Consider the following 23,370-nt stretch of genomic DNA (forward strand, 5'->3'; position numbering starts at 1 on the left):
GCATTGGTTTGGTACATGACTGATACAGTAACATTCCATATGACTGCTTCAGTCTTGAACTACCAATATTTAAAAAAAATTTGTTGTAAAAATAAAATGTTTCGGTTGTAACAACTATTATTATTTTGCATATTTGACAATTTTTTTCTACTTCAAGGAATTAAAACATTAATAATCGTATATGGTCACAGCAAAAAATTTTCAGCATTAGAGGTTTATAAATGTGATTTTTCTAGCTGTATTTTATGTACAAACAGAGTTGTTTTTGTCCGGAAAGAGTGTTCTAACTGTAGCTACAAAAAATTATACAGATTTATTTTTCATACAAAAGTTTGGTCGTTGGTCAGAAAAAGTTTCTACTCAAGAAATCCTCAAACATTCTAAAACTTTGTCAATGTGACTGGATGTTGAAGACTTGAAAAAAGAACTTACGGTCGATGTTGACCAAACCTTGGAAATTTGAAGAACTAATTAACTTTATCATGAAATCAAACATATAAACCGATAAGTCTTCAATGGTGAATACAATGATGACATACAGGCGAGATAGAATAATATCGCAAAAAACACCAACCATGTTTTTACTTGCTACGCAATGAAACAAGCTAATCAAGTGCAAAGCAATAAACTCATGTATTTCTCAAATATACGAGAACACAGCCGAGAGTGCGCATACAATTAACAACATAGATGGATAATTCCAGATGTTCTAAGCCTGGTCGTTTCTTTGGCATATTTCAAAACTCATTGTATGCTTGGCTTTATGCCTTAACACCATGGTTGATTCTGCAGTCGGTCTTTTCCTAGCCAAAAATAGCAACCCATGCTGTGTTGTTTGCCAAGTTTTGACTCGCGTGGGTCATAGTGTCGGTTGTTTCAGGGTCGGCCTCTCTCTCTCTCATATCCGGCCCTGGTCACGACAATACTTTGCCACAATATTTTGCAAGTCATCCTACAGTTTAAGGCCTCAACTGTTTAGGCTTCTTGCCTAAAACTATAATAACACCAACGATATTATCAAATGCCTTCATTGATAGAGGAAATATAAATGTTAACATTTTTAAACACAGGTGATTTACAAGATATGTGTCGCAAAATATTAAAAAGAAGTCAAACGCTTTAGCAATTAAGTGCTAGTCCTATTATTGATTATTTTCAAAATAATAAAAAATGGTATGACAAATCTAGTCTGACTTTCATATTCTATAAAACCATATAGTCAACATAAAGCTTAGAACTGTTGCAACTCAGCGATAGTGTTCACCAAAGACAAAACATGATCAGTTATTCAATTGTTCACAGACTGTTGCTCTGTTTTTATATGCGCAACCCCGCCAAATGGACAGTTTTGAGAAGATATGAAGCTTTGTATTTTTTCATAAGGCACAAAGCACGCAACCCTTTGCTAGGGTACAGGGTTACCTACAGCAGGCTTAATTCTGAAAATGATGAAACCGAAGAGTAAAAAAAACCTTGCAAAAACTGTTCTCAAATTTATTACAGCAGGATACATATGTAAACACAAAAATAGATCTTATAAATTAAAAAAATAAATATATACATATTAGTAAATATTAATACTTTTTTACATATATTTATACTTATTTTAATTTCATAGTGCACACTGATTATTTTATTAATGCTGCCACGCGTTACAATGCCCCGTTAAGAAATAATGTTTGCAAAGTTACCTTACTATAACTGGGGTCAAGGCCAATTCTTCTCTCGAGGAGAATTAAATTGTTTTTATGAGAAGAGCCTCAAAATTATCTCTCCGTTCGGTCAGACAAGGACAGTACGATATATCATTTTTACAATTGTACCAGTATCGAGAGGTACCAGCATTGTCGTATTCAAAGTTTTGATGGATAGCTTTTTGTGGAACAGTTTCCCTTTTTCTACACACACTTTTATGCAAGAATTGTTATCATTAATTCTACATATATGACACAAGCCACTGTACACATGAGAACTAAAGTTTTCACTTTCATATATCTTTAGCATATGGATAGCACAAAAACATCTTTTTTAATTTTTGTAATTTTCGGTCATAATTTTCTTCTTTTCTGCTTTTCTTTTATCCTCTTTGTTGAGCATAATCAAGCAGCTATAATAATAGTGTATATATATATATATATATATATATAGATATATATGTAAAACATATATATATATATGTATGTAAAACATATATATATATATATATATACACTAAAAAATCTACAATTTCACCATCTCTATTTGAACGTCACCTCCGTTTGACCGCCACTGTAACGTTTGATCTTTACGCACCATAATATCAATTGATCGGTAAAAAAGGTCTCACAAAATTGTATTAATAATGAACAATTTGCATCAATAACAATTAACTCTCTTGTTGTACAATTCAAAAAATTTTCATTTTTTTTCGTTAAAACTTTAAAAGCAACGCAATAGAAATAATTAATGTCTCAGACTAATAGCAGTTCCTTGTTTAACGCGGTCTTTTTACTTCAAAGTACGTATGTGAAAATGGTTTAACTTTACGATGGTAGATTAAGCAATGCCATAAAAATAATTAACTCTCTCAGGCTAATAGTAGCTCTTTGCCCAGTCTTGAAAGTTGTGATCCTTTAAAGTACATGTATAAAAAATGATCTGCAAGTTTTGGGCCGAAGGTTATGTTTAGCGAGCAAAATGTTTACGCGTCGCATTGATGCTAAATGCAACGCTGACAGGTTTTGCTTAACCAAAAGGTTTTCAACTCACAGCATTATAAAATGGGCAGTTGTTATTATAAAACTTGATTAATCATGGCACTATAAAAGATTGTGTTTACCAGTTTTGCAGGCTATGGAATCACAATTCTACTCGATGTTGAGAATGGAAGACGCAGATGTAAGATTGTTGATAGTACTATACCAATCTTCATGAACACTATCAACTCTCTATTTACACCTCTTCTGACTCGGTCATAATTAATCTTTGGAAACTTTGCTACCTTGGACAAAGGCCGAATATTCTTACCAGAATTAGAAAAGTATTGATCCAATTACCCAGACATAAAAATGAAAGAGATCGTTACATTTTTTCCTTCAATATGGACTAATTTTCAACAAGTTTAAATAATGTTAAAAATAACTTCATATATATATAAATCTCAACGTTGGTATGTGTGAACTTTGGTTTGTCTAGCTATAGCTATTATAATCTCGGAATTAACAGCTCATATGTCGCTAGACTTGAACTCACAAAGATTGAAACTGCAAATTTTGATCTGGGCATTTAGACACCAAGATACGCTGTTCTTACTATTATTTTGCTTTTATCATACACTGTATATGATTTTCTCTATTACACATGCTAAATAAAGCGTTAATTAAAACTCTATGAGCCACGAGGCTTTTTGTCCTTGTCATACTAAGACAAAATTGTTTTTCATTATACGGTATCAAAAAAATATTTCCCATTGAAATTAAAACTTGGCATTTGGATCTCAGTTCAGTGTCATCCATTATGGTAAAAATGAGTTTGCAAACAGATAAATGATAAAACTTTAATTAAAAGTTTACTAAAATGCATACTAACACTTGCTTTAAGTATGTTTTTAATAAAGTATACTCATTTAAGTTAGATTCAGCGTTTATGTAACACGTCTGTTTTGAAAATAAGAACTCTGCATGTAGAACATTGTAATGTCACAGTATCTTGCAGCTCAAAACCGTAAAATGCACTAAAGTCATCGTAGGTAAACATATTTACTAAGGTTATCATATTGTTTCCTACTAGTTTTTACTGATGATGATTTTGACAATTTTTACCAAGAAGTGATTACATTAGATAATTACTATGGGTTTTTATACTACTTCATACGCCTATACAGTATTTTACCCTCAAGATGCCAACCCTGAAATGAACTGAAATCATATAATCGCATACTGAATAATTGTTTCATAGTAATCAGAGCAAAACAGACTATATTTAGCCATTACTTGGTACATTTTCAAATTTACATTTAAGCACCTTTACAGTTTTATTTTTCCTTCTAATTTATTTCAACAAAACACTTTTTTTCATGATACAAAATTTAATAGTTACCATTGTTTGAAAACTTTCAAAACCTTTTCAGCTGTTTTCTTTTTTCTCTTAATTTATTTGAACTGCACAAAGAACACTTTTCTCAAAATTTGAAGTTTAAAAGTTAAGATGGCAATTTTGTAGGCCTATATAGTAAACAAAATCGAATTTTATGTTTAAAAACTTTTATTATCTGAGCAACGCCGGGCATTCACTTAGTAATTTCCCAAGTTTCAAAACTAAACAGGTTGAAAATTTACATGAAATATTTATTTCTTATCTACTTTTCTTAAAATACTAATCACCACAAAATCACGCTCATTATATTAATCATCAGATTAACTCGTACTTTCACTAGTAACTGAGGACTCAATGTCTCAAAGAGATAAACTATGCTCATCATCTGTTTGAAAAGTTAACCTATCATGCATAAACTGGAGATGCAATTTTTTGCGACCGACCTCCATCTTAGCTATGAAAGTTTCTAATCAGAAAATTATATTCTCTCATAATTCCAGTTTTAAAACATGAGTAAATTTGTTAGAAATAATGCTTTTTTGTTTTCTTTTTGCTGAAAGGCAAAATTATAGGTCTACTCCTAGTATAATTCAAAAAGTACCACTTTTCCTAACCACATGTCAAGCAACTGCTAAAGTTGTGTTGGCGCCCCACACCCTGGCCATGATGGTACCTGTCATTAATGTGGAATGTGGTGGAGAAAGAGTTGATGTCAACCAATGCCATTTGTAATTATCTGTTCCGTGTCAGTTGAGATGTAAGCCTTTGAAATGAGGCAGTATTAAAAAAGTAAAATACATGCAAGTGCGTGTCGGAACATGTGTTTTGCATATAAAATGTTTGTTGATAATGTATGCATCAGCTCTTAGGTTAAAGTGCTCTAATGTTAGTCTTTCTAAATAGTTACTCAACTATGCAGTTGGAAAAACCAGTTGGTTTTTCCTGTTTCTAGTTCTTATTTCTAGTTCTAGTATTTCTAGTTTCTAACCACATTAATACAATCCTTAAACAAACTAAAGTAAACCAGTTAAATTGAAATAATAAAAAGGTGAAATGGGTCACTCGGATCAAATATTTTAAGTAATGAATCGATGCAGAGTCGGTTGACTTTGGCTAGAGCTGATTTTGACAATGTATGCACTATGACACATTTTAGAGTTGATTTCATCGCAACGCAACTGCCTGAACTTGTTTGCTAAAATTACTACTAATCTTTGTTGAGCTGAGGAATTCTTAAAGGTTGACTTGCAACAAATTTCACATTACCGTGATTTGATATGAAAAGATTCACCATGTCTTACTCTGTTGTGTTGTAGGTGCAAAATATGTGGGAATGTGATTACAAGCTCTTAAAAGCTCAAAAATGAACAGAAAATCGCAGCCACACGAGACCGCCGTAGTTTGGATTCCCTTTCCAAAACGGCTCAAATGTGATGTAGTTGTGAGAGATGGTTTCTGTTTACACTTTCTTGCAACCTTATTCGTCAAAATATTTTCACAAATATACTTCACGCATTCAATAAAACTATGTCTATTGTTTTTATGCGTCTGTTTTATTATCATTGTAATGCTGTCACTTTTAGCACTGATATCTTATAACTTACCGTAAAAAATTGTTAAACTTTTTAACCTTAGCTCGAAGGAGTACATATCATTGTCTGATAATCATGACGAGCCTGTTGGTCACCTGTAATAATCAAAAAGTGCTGCAAAAACTATTTGCGAAGTATTGAGTCACATGATCAGATTACGACTTGACGATTGAATAATGCTGAAAGAAAACTGTAAAGTAGCGAGCATCTATATTTGATACGGGGTCCTCGGTAAAACCCGAAGTGTTTGTTATAAACTAGTGCTACGATAAGTTTTATATTGAGCTTTTTATTGGCCTTTCAATTCACGTGAGAACATCACGTGACAAGACAATAACCAAACTGTCATGACTACGTCAGAGAAATAAAAAGATTCCATTCTACGGCTGCTTTTCGTTTTTGAGCTTTTAAGAGCTTGTAATCACATTTTCACATATTTGGCACTTACAACACAACAGAGTAAGACATGGTGAATCTTTTGATACCAAATAACTATTATGTGAATTTTGTTGCAAGTCAACCTTTAAGTCTTACTTTCAGGTCAATGCTGATTCTCAAATAGGATTTGAATAAGGAGAGCAACATATTTGTTTCGCCACACTTGAATATGAGTATCTCTTTTATGTATAGTAGTACTCTTTCAGTCTAGAATGCTATGAGAGATGGTGGCCGGTTAGTGCAGGTGCTAGAATGTCGGTCTACCAATCTGAATGTCATACATTTAAGTCTCGTAGAAGTCAATCTTTTATTCTAATCTCTAAAACCGTCTTTGGGAACAAGGAATGACAGAAGGACAATACTTTTACGATAGTAAGTATATATTTTTGCCTTACTTTATTCTCTTTCACAATCCATTTATAATCTTAGACAATTGATGGATACTAGAACTGAACATAGACACCCATCAAACTAGTAAGACTTGTAAACACCAGAGTCAATGAGTAACCAGATACAGTTCAACTAATTTATATAAAAGTGGTGGATCGATGAAGTTAGTTATTGCATTTTATGCTACTAGTTGTGTTATATTGCGTCGGAGTCGAAGCCAGTCCAGCTACAAATATTGCGCAATAATATAAAAAAAATGAATGGTTGCTGATCAAATGATTCTGCAGCCGATAAAGTGTTGTAGACTACAGCATACCTGATGGAGAAAACTAACATGTTGATATGTAGTGTAACATAACTATCACACAACGGTTAACCAATCGGAGTTGTGAGATTTCAGCTAGCCGAGAACAATAGAAAGCTAGCTAATCCCATCAAGGAAAAACATATGAACCATGGACAACCTGACAGATGTAAATTGCTGGAACTGAACATAGATACTCATTAAACTGGTAACATTTGTAAATACCAGAGTTAATGAGTAACCGGATGCAGTTAACAAAGTAGCAGACCAATGAAGTTAGTTATCAAATTTTAATCTAACGGTTATGCTTTGTTCTGTCCCTGTTGAAGTCAGTCCAGTTACAAATTGTGGTCATTAAATATTAAAAGAATAAAAATTGATTGTAATTAGATTGATTCAGCTGTTAAGGAGATGTTGTAGACTACAGGCTACCCAATAGAGACATTACATTTATTGATAACCAATAAAATTAGCATAAAAAGGTAATATAAATATTTCAGCAGTTTAAATGGGTTAGATAGGTTACTATTAATTCTAAGCTGCAAGATGCTGGCTAATGACTTCAACGATGAGTGATTTTTAATATATTAACATTCGTAATGAATAATTATCATAGATTTAACAGTAAAAGTGTTGCTTTAAAAGCTCTTTTCAAATATGTATTCATAAGGAACTATGTGCCATAATATATTAATAATAGCAAGCTACTACATCCATTGCAATACCTTACAGGTTATCCAAACCTCTTCACTACATTTTGTTTTATCCAACTTAGTTAGGTATGCTAAAATAGCCTATTAAAAATCCTCTGAGTTTAAGTTTTACTAGAAAAACGAATGCAGTAAAATGACGGCTACATGCCATATAAAGTGTTTAATAGACATTGACCAAATAGATAGTCAGCAGCCTGTGAATGAGTTGGAGTAATAAGGGCGTCTTTTTTGTTGGGTGCAGCCAATAATACAAGTTGCAACCAACACTATTTGTTAACAATTGTATTTAAGAATATGCATATACAAGAGAATTACAGCGTAGAGATTACTCTACCTTAGAAAAATTACAAATCTATGTGTACCTGGATGGTATATGTCTTTCACATCAACATGCGCATCAGGCTTGAAAATGAGAAAAGACCATTGAAAACAAAGATTTGAAGCACTTTATTTGGAGAAAATTAATAGGTATTATATGAGCAATTATTTGATATAAAACTTAATTGAAAGCTAGTGTGATGGCTGCGATGTAACCTGATAGGTGTTAATGTATCTGTGGAAAACACCTGCACTTTTGTTTGACTCACCACTTAAGTTTCAATATGTTCTTCCGTCTTTACCCATACTGTTGGGCTATCTGTTGTCACGTTTTTGTTTGAAAGGTTCAAAATATATTGCTTACCCTTTAAATGGTAAAACAACACAGTAGCTAACAAACTTTCCTTGAAAATAAAGGGGTTTAAAGCAGTTTAATTAATGTTTTTGTGTTGTGGTAACACGCTATCCACTGTAATAGCTTTGCGGCTGAAGGAACAAACATGCACAAACAGTTATAACGATTTTCTGTAATGAAAGAGTCAAGAAGAAACGCAGACATTCAGGTGTCTAAGATAAAGTTGAAGTTTAGGATAGCTACAATAAGCTGCATAAGATGGGGTGAAAGAAGCTGCTGCAAAATTTCAAACATCTCAGCCATTTCTCAGCAAGCTTTTAAAACATCACAAAAGCCGCAAGGTGGAAATTGAAGAAAACCAAGATTTGTTCTACAGAAGAAGAAGACTGCGCAGGACATTAGAGTTGAATCTGCTTTAAAAGTATAGTTTACCAATGTTCAAAAATAAGATGCTCGAATAAATAGATCCTAATGTAAAGCTGAAGATTCAGCCAAAATGATGAAAAAACTGACATAGTGGCAACTGATAGTTGGTTTCAACCATGAAGAAAATTGGGAACACATTGTCTACAAATGTGTACATTAGAGACAGAATGAGGGAGATGCCTCCATAGCACTATGGCTGGAAGTAAAACGGTCGAAAATAATTGCGGAATAATCTCCTGAAAGTGTATACATTGCCATTGAAAGCGGATCATTTTATTAAGCTCTATCTCAACACACATATACTTGTTAAAACAAGACTGTGCATGAGTGCAGAGTTAAATGATACTGGCTGTACTGCGATGTGTGAACATTTCAAGCAAGAAGCAAAAGCTTTCAGTGATAGAAAAAAGCCTATCACTAATGTATACACAATAATACAATATATATATATTGTATATATATATATATATACAATAAACACCTAATGAATAATAAAAGGGCAATATTCATTTGTTCTGTTAATGTTAGCAATCGGTTATTGTAATCATTTTTGATGTTAGTAAAATGATCACATTAAGCGATGTCTACTCTATCTCAAACACTTGATATACTTTGCTAGAACTTAATAATAAAATATGTATTGCAGCATGACTTGTATAGTAAAGTTGCAAACAAAGGAAATAAGCTAAAATCCTTTTGTGAATTTTCACATCTTAGAAATAGTAATCAGCTGTAAATTTTGAACAAGTCATAAACATTTTTATTTTTAAAACATACCTATTTTACAGCAGTAAGTCATGCAGCAAGGAAATGTCATCACAGCTATGAAAAAAACAATGGAATCGAAACTGATCTCATGCATTTCTACTAAATCCTTTGTACACTTTTTAAAACATGCAGTTATGTTAAACTGCTCTCTTTGATGCAAATATTTCAATGAAAAATGGACTATAAACTCCAGGTCCAGTCTACAGATAGGAGGAATATTGTCACAACTCTTTTTCCATTTTATCTAGCGAGTAAATTTCTTCGATACTTTTGGGAAATTGGAGTTGTCATCACACAGCAGAGGTATTTAACATTTGAGTAATTCATTTTGTTGATATACTCATATTCAAATGGGTCACCAAGCTGAAAACTTGCTCACACAAAGAGAAAAGATCTATTACAAGATTTTGACAGCTGAAGGTGCAAAACAGGTGTTCTACACAGCATAAAAAACATTGAGAAAGCTGTAAAGCACAACAAGCATCTATCGGTAGGTTGATGAACTCAAGAGCAGGCAAAAATATGTACATTACTAATGAGCCAAGAAGTGGTACAACTCCACACACGTCTGATGAGGTGGAAAAGTAATTTAATTATGATAGATTTAATTCACTATATACAATGTTACAGTGATCATGGACATCTCATGTGGATCATACACAATAATGTCCTTGAGAAACTACCTTTCAACAAGCTAGTTTTTGAAACTAGCTTTTAACTAGCTTGAAAATGGCATATCATAAGCGGCTATGTACAGCTTATTATGGAGTCAACTCGTAGGCTGACCTTGTTGAAGGCTAGCTGGGTACATAAGATGGGTACCGAACTTGCAAATGGTTAATCACAAAGCAGAGTATGTTGTTGCTGGCAAAGTGTGTATTGAAAGAGTCAGACCAGAAGATGATTTCCTATTTAGGACTGTGACTACCGAAAAACCTGACTGTATCATTATGAGCCAGTATCAAAAAATCAATAAACAGTGTACAAACATACAGCCTCTCTTTTAAAGAAAAAGTTTACCAAGAGGTCAACATTGAAGAAAATAGCTACAAGATGGTAGTACATCCTTTTAATCGGCAAGATCAGCAGATTTAATTTTTTCGATCATATGAGTCCAAAGAATCACATGGGAGGTAAGTGCTTCCCAGCAGTTACGAAAGCAGTGGATGAATTATTTAGAACTTAGAGCCAGAATTAGATTTTAAAGGAATTGAGCAACTTGTTGATTGATGGAAAATGTATTTAGCAAAAAACCTTGTTGAGAAATTAAAGCTCTATAAGATTGTAGTTGAAGGTTATTAAAAGATTCCCACAACTCACTAAAACACCTTCGAACTAGGACGACAGTGTATCATTGGTGTTTTCTGAAGCTAAGAGTACTATCTGCATATGTCCATCTTTAAGAAAACTGCAGCTTGTGCAATTAGGTACCGCTCCTAATGTACAGTTAGTCTGAGTTTTGATAGGTGACCTTTGATATTGAGAAATGTTAAATCCAAAATAATGTTGGAGATGATGAATTATAGCAAGTTTTTTTGTAGTCACTAAGTGTAATGTACGCATGATTTGAAAATAGTCGCTAAGCGTTTTTGTTGTTGAGAACTAAATAAATCAGCTAGAAAGCAGATCACTCACAAAAAGTTAGTGTGCATTTCAGACAAACTAGATTTAATAATTCAACAGGTTATGGGCCCAGTCAACAACTATTAGAGAGGGAGCTGTACCACAAGAGAAATGCACCAAAGAGGAACTTTACCCAAGCAAAAATGCATTACAGATACAGTGCACCCTCGAGATACGATGTTAATCCGTTCCACGGCTAGCATCGTATGGTGAAAAAATCGTATGTCCGGGTATAGAAACCATTGTAATTATACAATGGAAAAATGCAAGGTAAAAAACGTCCAAATTTTTATAAAAATGCGATGCATATTGAAAATTAGTAACAAAATGGTATGTTAATTTATGTTTTAGTATGTATTTTGAATTAATTTACTGAATTTCAACTTATTATCACAAAATTTTATCCTTCATAAGTTTCTATCTTCACTTTCATTATAAAATTTAGCGTGTCTGGTTGAAACCTTTTTTAACCAGAGTTCAATACGAAAGGCCGAGCGATGCAGTTATCGAAAGCGGCCTCTCACACACCTGACCATTTAATGGCGACCGCAAAGAAAAATGAAATTTTATTTACTATTATACAGGACGTACATACCTTCGGAGTAACGTGACTTGAGCTGGTACATGTTGCGAATAAAGCAGAGAGGAGGTAAAAACGTATCAATGTTAATTATGTTGCTGTACACTTGAAGGTTAATTTAATACGTAATGAATTGGAATTTTTAGCAGGCGAAAGAAAGTTGTCTAGTCCTGTCCAATTTTTCTTCTGATTTAAAAGAAAAAATGCTGGTGCAATGCAGAAAACTGCTAGCTAGCTAACGCTTGTAGAAGGATCCAAAGAAGGTGTTACTGTAGTTTTTCTTGTATGAAACGTGCACAAGAATCAATGTAACCATACGTACAAAATTTGTACGTATTTATACACTAGAGGACAAGGCTCTAACAAGTTTCAGAAAGTAATGTGAATGCATCAACTATCTTGAGTAGCTAGTTCTATGAGTTACATACATACGGTGAATTGTATTCACATAGGAGATAACAAGCCCATCTGCAAAAACATGGTTAAACAAGAAAATAAAACAAAATCAAAAGGAAACAAATAAAATGAATAAAATATGAAAACGTGCCACACAAGAGATAAATAATATATATTATGCATGTATTGTTTTAATGTACCATTCCACATCAGTAAATTAAACACTTGAAACATTTCTGCCAATGCGGGGGTTTTCTGTAGCTTCTATCTCCTCGACCTTATTAATTGGTAGATCCTTTTGAATGCCGATCGGGTGCATGGCCTTCTAACCCCTTCAAATCTTCAGTCGTAAGCTTCTTCTTGTGCTTGCTTTAATGGAGTTCTTTTTTAATAATAATTGCAAATGCTGATTGGTTGCAATCATATTCCTTGGCAATGTTTATAATACGGATGCCTTCTTCTTATTTACGACATCCAACTTCGTTGACATAGAAATCATTTTGCCTTCGTTTTGTATCAGTCTCAGATTCCATAGCTAACGAATTAAGTGTAGATACTCGTAGTTATATACGTATGCTGACTAAAAGTTTATAGTAAAAGATATTATAACGCTACAAATGAATATTTCCGCTGCCTTGAGTATTTTACCCGAAATTTTCCACGCGGATTTCTGACATAGAGAAATCGATCATCGTGTCTCTTCTAAACGTTCGGAAAATGTTTTCGGCGTACTATGTTTCGGTGTCTTTTTTTATTTCGACGTGCGTTATGAGCACACCGACCGCCAAATTTTAACTCGGGCGAAACTTTTCTCACAATCGTATGGTGAAATAAAATTCGTATAGCGAGGTGAAGATCTCACAATGTTTGACTTCGTAAGGTGAAAAAATCGTGTATCAGGGTAATCGTATCTCGAGGGTACACTGTAATTCCATGAAAATGGTCACTGCTCAGATGAAAGCTATGGGCACTATGACGAACAGATTGTATAATCCAGATGTTTAATATGGTTAAAACTTGTTGTTTGATCTACAGTCTGTGCAGCTTCATCTAATTAAAGCAATAGATTGCAGTTAGGCAATCAACAGTTGCAACAACAAAAATATTTTTCTAGTTTTGACCGAATCACTTGGTAAAAACAGTTTTTTTATCGGGGCGGTTTTTACCGCCCCAGTTTTTACCAGTACCACCATGAACCAATTTGCTAGCTATTGATCACAAAGCAGATTATGTTGTGGATGGCAAAGTGTGCATTAAAAGGGTTAGACTAGAAGATGATTTCCTATCTAGGACTGTGACTACAGAAAAACCTGAATGTATCCTTATGAACTAGTATCAAAAGGACAATAACCGATGTACCAACATACAGCCTTTCTCGTATAGAAGAAGTTCAAGTCTCAAAGAATGACATGGAAAGTAACGCTCACAATACTTTCTAATTACAATCCTATTTTAGAATAGAAAGGATTCTATAACTTAGTATTTAAAAAAACTATTGTAACACTTTAGTTCTTAAAATTACTGTGAGCTCAGGGTTGTTAAGAAAAAAGACAATGTACAAGCATTAAAGCTGCCAATCTCGAGGTGTTGTTCCACCGGGAGAATGCTCACCCATGTACTACTGTAAAAGGTCAAAATTGAAAAACTGAGCTAAGGATGGTAGTACATCGTCCTCATTGTCGATATCTGGGAGCAAACAATTGTTGATTTTTTTCTGATCACATGGGTCTAACAAACAACATGGGAGGTTAACACTTCAGAATTGATGCAGCCATCATGGAAGCTGCAACAATGATTAGGAACCAAGCTACCAGAATTGAATCATAAACTGTTGAAAGCTAAATACGTCAGTTAGCAAGTGTGGTCCAAACGGGTTAGAAATGCTATTTGAACAGAAGTTAGTGAGCGTGTTTCAGACATGCTAGAGTTAGTAATTCAATAGGATATAGGCCTAGACAGAAACTGTAATAGGAAAGAGATGTACTATGGAGAAACTGTACCAAAGAGGAACTTTATTCAAGGGTAAATGTATTACCGAAAGCAACTACCTGAAAACGGGAACTAGTCTGATGCAAGTCATGAGCACTATAGTAAGCAGATTGTTTAATCCATATGTTGCTTAAGATTGCTGAAGTTTGTTATGTGCTTTAAGTCTCTGCAGCTTTATCTAGTTTCAGTAGGAGATTGCAACTAGACATCAGCATTGGTTATAATATTGCAAAAAATGATAACAGTAAGTAGAATGTTACAAATATGGAAACAAAAAAAGGAGTGTTGAAACGGCAAATAATTGTGTACTACAAGCTATTTGTAATCGGTCATGTACCAGCAGCATGACAATGTTGACTGATATTTAGTGATGAGGTAACGTTAAGAATAAGCTCGCTAGAGAGGGTGCTTCGCACAAGCTCAAACTTCTAATTCAACAACTGAGAACCATGAAAACCAAAATATAAAGAGCAAACTCAGATTGAGCCTACAACCGATGTAGCCATGGCGAGACGATCTATTAAAGGTTGACTTGCAATAAAATTCACATTACAGTTATTTGGTATCAAAATATTTACTATGTCTTACTCTGTTGTGTTGTAGGTGCCAAATACGTGGAAATGTGGTTACAAGCCCTTAAAAGCCCAAAAACGAAAAGCCGCCGTAGATTGGAATCTCTTTATTTATCTGACGTTGTCATTACAGCTTGGTTATTGTCTTGTCACGTGATGTTCTCACGTGTATTGAGAGGCCAATAAAAAGCTCATTATAAAAATATCATAGCACTAGTTTATGACAAACACTTCGGGTTTTACCGAAGACCTCGTATTAAATATAGATGCTCGCTACTTTACAGTTTTGTTTTGGCATTATTCAATCGTCAAGTCGTAATTTGATCACGTGACCCAATACTTCGCAAATAATTTTTGCAGCACTTTTCGATCACCACAGGTAACCAACAGACTCATCATGATTATCATACAATGATATGTACACCTTCGAGCTAAGGTTAAAAAGTTTAACGACTTTTTACAGTAAGTTACAAGATATCAGTGCTAAAAGTGACAGCATTACAATGACGATAAAAAGACGCGTCAGAACAATAGACATGGTTTTATTAAATGCCTGAAGCATATCTGTGAAAACATTTCGACGAATGCGGTTGCATGAATGTGTAAACAGAAACCATCCTGTAACAACTACGTCCCATTTGAGCTGTTTGTGAAAGCGAATCCAAACTACGGCGGTCTCGTGTGGCTGCGATTAACTGTTCATTTTTTAGCTTTTAAGAGCTTGTAATCACATTCCCATATATTTTGCCCCCACAACACAACCGAGTAAGACATGGTGAATCTTATGATATCAAATAACTGTAACGTGAATTTTGTTGCAAGTCAACCTTTAAGCATTTTTGCAGCAGTGCAAGAATGAGAGTACAGACATGAAATTATTGCATCACTATGATTACTTCACTTCTGACAAATATGTTCATACAAAAATGAGCTTACCGCTTTGAAGCCCATGCCTGATTTAACTTGAGTTGTTTCAATCGTGTTTGAAAGTGCTATTTTCAAGACCAACTTGTCCGGTTTTTATATGTATCTCGTAGTTTATTTGAGTAACAAGTAACCATTAAAGTAGTGAGACACTAATTAGTAAGGATGATGAAATATCATATTGACCAATTAGCATTAGAGGGATTAATATTTTCCCCAGACTTGACAAGCCAATGACACAGGCATGGTTATCATGAAACAATCAGTAATCTAAGACCATAGAAATAAACCTTATCTCTCTGTCTATGACATTTCCTTTCCTTTACAACTAATAAACAAACTGAATCAAAAAGTATTAGTTTTTAACATTACAAAAAAAAGAAACGTAAGTGTACACCCTAGGTGTATTGGTTGTAAAATAGTAGTTAACCAAGATTATGAACATTCTCATCTGTGGCCTCCCTGCATAGCATAATCGGACATCCACAATGGTTTGCGTGTAACCCTCCCCGATTTACGAACGCCAGTCACCGGACCAAGGTTAGGAGTCGGCAACCCACCACTGACCTCCATGTGCATCACACTGTCCCCAACTAACTCTGGTGTTTTCTCCTTAGGCTCACCACTGGGTAGAGCATCTACTATAGGAATGGATACACTTTGCACATGCTGGGTCAATGGAACTGATTCAAATTGTTTTACACTAGATTTTCTCATGTCTTTTCGGTTTCGACGAAATGTTAAACCCTCATTTGTTTTTACAATGTAAGATCGGCCACTACAAAGTTCCACTACCTTACCTGCTTTCCACGGACCTTTTGCTGTCTTAAAGTGGATACTTTGCCCTGCATCTACCGTACTTTTTTCTGGGCCACTATGACTGTCGTGAATGTATTTGGTATTTATCTGTCTCTGAGTCAGGTTCTCCCTGACTAACTCTAGGTTATACTCTTTCACCTGATACTTCTCCTGTGAGACAGGCCCCTTATCCCTGAGGGTGCGACCCTGTAGCAAGATAGCTGGACTCGGCACATGTTTATTTACCAGTGTATTTCGAATTGCAGTTAACCCAGTTCGCCAGTCCTGCCTACAACGTTTCATCATTGCCTTGACCGTCCCAATGGTTCGCTCAACTTGCCCATTGGCAGAAGGATGCAATGGGGAACTAGTGGTATGCTCAATTTTACTATTTCTACAGAACTGCTGAAACTCATAGCTAACCAACTGAAGACCATTGTCCGAAACTATCTTCTCTGGGGTCCCGAAATCACTAAAAACTTCACTCAACAAATCAATCACGACAAAGCTAGAAGTCCCGTTCGGCATCTCTTTAACCACTGGCCACTTTGTTAGATAATCCACTATCATAAGAAAGTTTTTTCCTTGGCAAGAAAAAAGATCTATACCTACCATTTGATATGGATAATCTGGCACAGATACGGATATCAAAGGCTCCCGTCTCTCATTGCTTTCCTTCTCTCGACATGACTCACAAGCTAAGCCCATCTCTTCAATCCTTCTCTTTATTCCGGGCCAGAAAACCATTTGACACGCACGCTACAGTGTTTTGGTCACCCCTGGTGAGGCTGGTGCAATGCGCCTAACATTTCCACTCTCAATGCAACAGGAATGACCAATCTGTCCCCATAAAACACCACACCATCAACCAGAGATAACTCATTCCGGAAATTCCAGTATGCCATGGCCCGGGTTGCACACATTTTCCTACAGTTTGGCCAGCCATCTACTATATACCTGCTAACAACTGCCAGTTCCTCATCTTGCTCTGTAGCCTTGACATACTTTTCCATTGTTTGCTCTGATGTGATGACCAGCGAACACACATACAAAAGAGGATCCGTGCCCAGGTCTTCAAAACAATCGGACTTGGGGGGAACAAGACCGAGAGAGCGTGTCTGCCAACACAAGTTCCTTACCAGGCCTGTATTGTAAATCGATCTCAATCGGATAAGACAATGCCTCTAATCTCATCGCTGCCAACCTAGGCGTCAATTCACTGATGACCTTACGAAAAAAACCAAAAAGCGGTTGGTGATCTGTCTCGACAGTTACTTTACCCCTACCCAACAATAGTATTTGAACCTTTTACACGCAAACATCAACGCTAAAAACTCCTTCTTAATCTGTGAGTACCGCTGCTGACACTCGGTGAGACTCTTTGCTGCAAACTCCACAGGGCGTCCGTCTTGCGTCAGAACAGCCCCGATACTGTGGGACGAACTATCAGCAGATAGCACAACAGGCCTGCTTTCCTCAAAGTATGCTAAAACTGGAGCCTGTTGGATCAACCGTTTGATTTTAGCAAACGCTTTAGCCTGGGGTTCTTCCCAGAAAAATTCCGAACCTTTCCGGCAAACCTGCCTCAGCGAATGGGTGTGCTCCGAAATCTGTGGGATAAGCTTTGCGAGGTAATTTATGAAACCAAGAAATCGTTTAACAGCCTTTTTATCTTCCGGCGTGACCATTTGTATGACAGCTTCTACCTTAGACTTGGATATGTGGACACCCTCTGCAGACAACTCATGGCCTAAAAATGTGATATGCTGAACGCCCACAACACATTTGTCTTTGTTGAGTGTAATACCTGCCTGTGCACAACGCTCTAAAACTAACTTGAGTAAGGAGTCATGCTTCTCGAGAGTGCGTGCGTGAATGAGTACATCATCAATATATATCTCTACACCAACGATGTTACCCAGAATTTCACCAGTTCGCTGGTGAAATACTTCTGGAGCATTACATATGCCCATTGGCATTCGAAGGTATCGATACTTACCGAAAGGCGTTACAAAACATGTCAGGCGGGACGATTCATGGTCTAAACACACCTGATGAAACCCTGATTTGCATCTAAACTGGTAAAATACTTAGACTGTGAAACTCTGGCAAAAATCTCACTGGTGGAGTCTAACATACAATGACTCCTGACTAACTGGGTATTCAAATATTGTGGGTCGAGACAAATACGAACATCTCCGGAAGACTTGTTAACTATCACAATGGGATTTAACCATTGGCTCGGTTCCGTGTCTCTTGCTATGACCCCTTGAGTTTCTAACTTTGTCAGCTCTTTTTTGAGCTTATCTCTAACACCATGGGGAACCTTAAGAGGGGGTGCTGCTCTGGCTACTGCTGAACTTTTCAGCTCTAGATTGACTTCCTGTTTGAGTTTTCCTAACCCTTGAAAGACCTTAGAAAATTCAGCTACTACTTCTAGGCTAGACTAACTATTTGGCATCTTGACCTCATTGATTTCTGAGATTAGCCCTAGCTCCCATATAGCAGGCATTTCGATTAGGGTCACCATATCACTTTCAATTATATAAAACATGGTGGACACTTTCCTGCCATCATGGAGCACAATGGTGAGGCGCCTCCTCCCAATAACATTCATCCGGTGACCCGCAAACCCAGACAGTGAAGCCTGTGATTTCCCAACCTTATCGAAACCTAGTGACAAGAACACCCTCTTTGTCATCACGCTAACTTCCGACCCCCCCTCCGTATCTACTTTTGCTTGCAGGGAATGACCACAGATACTAATGTCAATAATCCAGTTATTCGAATTAGACACTTTACTATGCCCTATACTATCCACATTGTTCTCTATATTGGCTACTGAGAAAAGTTGATCATCTTCCTCGTATTCCTGCGATGCTTGCGCATCCTGTGAAACAGCATGTATGGTTGAAGGACATTTTCTCGCAAAATGCCCAACCCTTTGGCATTTTCTACATGATTTGCCATATGCCCAACAACGGCCCTTCGTGTGAGAACTACCACAAAACTTACACTCACTAATGAAGTTATTACTAGGGTTTGACTTAGCTGCGAAATTTGAGGTTGTAACAGAACTTTGATTTTCAGCACTGTATATCGGTCTCCGACCATCTTTGTTTATTGCGGCAACAGCTACGTGATTGCTGCTGCTAGCTACCACACTATCTATCTCAGTTTTCTGATTGTTCATGATTATATCCTTGGCTCGCATTTTTTGTTTGATAGTATCCAAGGTTACATTAGGGTCCAGTTGTAATTCTCTCGACAAAGATTTGTCTTGCATGCCGACGAGTAACCTCATTTTGAGCATCTCGCTTCTGTGACGGTCTTCCCATTCACATTTGCTAGCCATATCATGTAAAGTACGAATAAACAGTTTGCTAGTTTCTCCTGATTGTTGTACCCGAGATCCGAATAAAACGGCATGATGCAGATGGTTGCTTCTGGGGTTGAAATAATTGCTAAAACCCTCTACTGTTCTATCATATCTAGTGGCAGCCTCATCCTCTTCTGCTATTTCTTCAGCAGCTGCCCTATGTGGTCTAACTGCTATCTGAGTTTCTATTTTCTCAGCTTCCTCACCCATTATATAAATGAGCGTATTAATCGGTCTCTCTGGTGGTTGCGTATCCAGTCCAGACGCACCTCTATATCTATTAAATCTTCTCAGCCATTCAGGCCATGCAGTAGAGCTATTCACAAATTCTAAATTAGCTGGAGGTTTCAAAGAATTCATTTTCCAAATTAACCGGGTACACTCTTTACTTATTACTCAATACCCTACTCGCAGCGCCATGTCCGATTTTTATATGTATCTCGTAGTTTATTTGAGTAACAAGTGATCTAACCATTACAGTAGTGAGACACTAATTAGTAAGGATGATGAAATATCATATTGACCAATTAGCATTAGGGGGATTAATATTTTCCCCAGACTTGACAAGCCAATGACACAGGCATGGTTATCGTGAAACATCAGTAATCTAAGACCATAGAAATAAACCTTATTTCTCTGTCTATGACACAACTATTGTGCCTGAGAATGAAATAAATCACATTAGCTCTTGTGTTAAATGTAATGCAGGCAAGTCTAGCTTTAGATGAGACTTGACTGCGTGTCAATATGCTTTTGACAAATGTGAGTTTTTTTCAAAGTTGACGGCCCAAGTGACATGCGATATATGGTATCTAGCATGTATAATCATGAGTGTTGCTGGTTTCAAGAAAGCCATGCACAAAACAGAGATCTTTCTATTATATTTCTCTTTAGAACTAGATATTTTCTTAATGTTTCTGTAAGTCTAACTGCAACCATTTGATGAGTTTTATCAGCGACTACACTAGCAAAGCTTTTGCTTATTTTAGTAATTTCAGGTAATAGTTTTGGCATGTTGTCCACTTTTAAGGACGGTGAGTCAGTATAGTCATTAAGGCAGGGAACAACGATATAGCCTTTTAATGTAGGCTGACATTTGCCGCAGTACCAGAAAACACCTGACTAATCAAAAAAAGCAAATGAGGTCGCTTAAATCAAGAATGTGTGGAGTACGATAAAACGTCTGACAAGTTAAGCATCTTAGTTGGCACCTGCTACATGAAATCGACCTGGAGCATGAAGTACCACTATCGTCACTTTGAATGTGACTAGTTGTCCTATCATTTCTAGCTCTAGTATCACTAGCTAAGCTAGGAACATCAGGCTTGGTGCTCATGGTGTTACCCTTACTCATGGATACAAAGGTTCAACGAGTGAGCATAAAATAAAACTATCCGAAGAAATAATTTCCTGACATGTATTGAGAAAAACACAGCTTCCAAACCAAACAAATCATAATCCAATGTATTGCAAGACCAGAGCCCTGTCAAGCAGATATTTAAAAATTAAAAACACAAAAAAAGATCTACTCAGCTGTTATATGTATGCAGCCTTGGCAACGGCTGAGCTACTCTCCTTGCAATGAAGTGATAGTTATCACATAGAAATAGTGTAAAAGAATAGCAAGTGTAGTCAATAAATGAGCATTAAGAAGAAAGCTGAAGGCGAATTTCTTTTTGCTTGAAAGTTTCGAGACCAGGGATGGAAAAAACAACAGTTTTTATGAAAAGCCAGGTATTTTGGTTTGAACCAGTTTTTATGGTTTACACCGGTTTTTATAATTTGATAAAGGTTTTTGCAATTTTAAGTCTAATTAACATCACTTACTATGGCTGCATGATTGAGTATTGAACATGAATATGTGGAATCATCTGTTAAAATGGTACTGTGGGAGTTAAGGGAAAAAAAGAAAACAGAAATTTCAGCATGAATCTGCAGTCAAACATGATTGAAGAAATACAAGGCAGAAATCTTATCACCTAAAGTGAATATATTACATACAGCTCGATGTATAAGTAGGAGTTTTAATCCCAGCATATTGGAGATGCGCTGCTAGTGTTTGGAGCAATGGCAGATGAATCAACTTCTATCACCTGAATACTAGCATCACTGTCTAAATTGGTGTTTTCAGCTCTACATTTTGTTACATGGCCTTTAAGTCTATCTGCGTGAACTTGCGTTACGACAGAACGCCTATTTAATCTTGCCTTAAAACCTTTGTCTTCTGCAGTTCGAGTGAACAACTGCCAAACGGGATCCTTTTTGCAAGGCAAGTTCAAAATTCAAGGAACAACTTTAACTTTTTGGAAACACAAAAAACATGATAAATTGAACTGTAACAATCCAACTTGTGAAGAGCTTAGTGGGGTTGGTGTTAGCGTGCTCTGGTTACCCTGAGTAATGACTACTGAACAGCTAGCCCGTCCCCTGCACCGGTTTCCCTGGGTGGTCTGATGATGATGACCAATGATAGCATTGGTTTTTGATCACTAAAATTTGTTTGTTCCTGCTCTTTTTTTGTATTGTTTTAGCTTAGTTTCAGAGTCTAAGCAAATAAGACTTGCCTTTGACATATTTACAGCTGTTTTTACAAATAATGAATAGAATAAATAATGTGACACTACTATGCCAGTAATGTGATTATGGAGGCACAGGGTTAATGAAACAGATGTTACACATAAAATGTCATTTTGCTAGCAATTCTGTGCGATTGGTCAGTTTTCCTTCATGATATATGTTTCTACATGATGCTTTATATATACCATGTTTGTTTACTTTATGTAATAATAGTCCACTAATTAGAGTGCCTTTATCCATTGTATAGGTTTCACATAACTACGTATATCTTAAAATACACCAGTGAGCCATAACTCCAGACTTATCACACTACTGTCTAGCAAAACTCTACACAACTACTTTGGCTTGCGCCCACTAAATGAAATATTAGTTTGCAAAGCTTTTGCCCAAAATGATTTTATTGTTTTAATTTCTAATTATAAGCACTGGTTAGACTTGAAAAAAGTTTTCCTTATTAAATACAATGATGAGATTAGCATACTTCACATGGTTTTCATATTTCATCAGTAAAGAGATCATATCACTTGATATTACTTCATATCGCTTGATAAAAGCAATTGAAAATGAAATTCTCTAATTCATTTTTGCGCTAGGATTTTCTGTACTTTCAACTTGAGCTCTGCCATCACTTTACTGTGATAACCCGTTGCTAATGTCCTTCTTAGCAATGTTACCCTTAGGGGGCTTCTTCGGTTTAAGCCAATGTTTGTAGAACTGTTTTTCTACCACAAGATTTAATACTGCAATAACGAGACAGAGGTTCTATTTAAGAACAGTATATTTAACGATCTATATTACGTAGTGAGAATGTATCATACAATATGAGCGTAAGAGTATCAGTATGAATGTTTGAACGAAAGACTCCTCACAAACAAGATGGGATTCCCTTATATAGGAGAGAATGACTTGCCTAAAATATGTGTGGCATGAGTCAAACACAAGATACGAAAAGGTTGCAGAATAATATTTACACAACTAATTTTGTTCCAGGCGCACAGACAAAGATAAGCAAGCGGATGCGGACAGATCATCAGCGTAGTTGGAATGTTTATGGAGGCTGACACGAATGGTGAAACAGACAGTCTTGGCAGGAAAAGATGTTGGTCTTGTAGTAATTGTCAGATGTCAAATGATGAAATGTTATAAAAAAGTGT

This window comes from Watersipora subatra, chromosome 2 (assembly GCF_963576615.1).
Source record: "Watersipora subatra chromosome 2, tzWatSuba1.1, whole genome shotgun sequence".
Lineage (NCBI taxonomy): Eukaryota > Metazoa > Bryozoa > Gymnolaemata > Cheilostomatida > Watersiporidae > Watersipora > Watersipora subatra.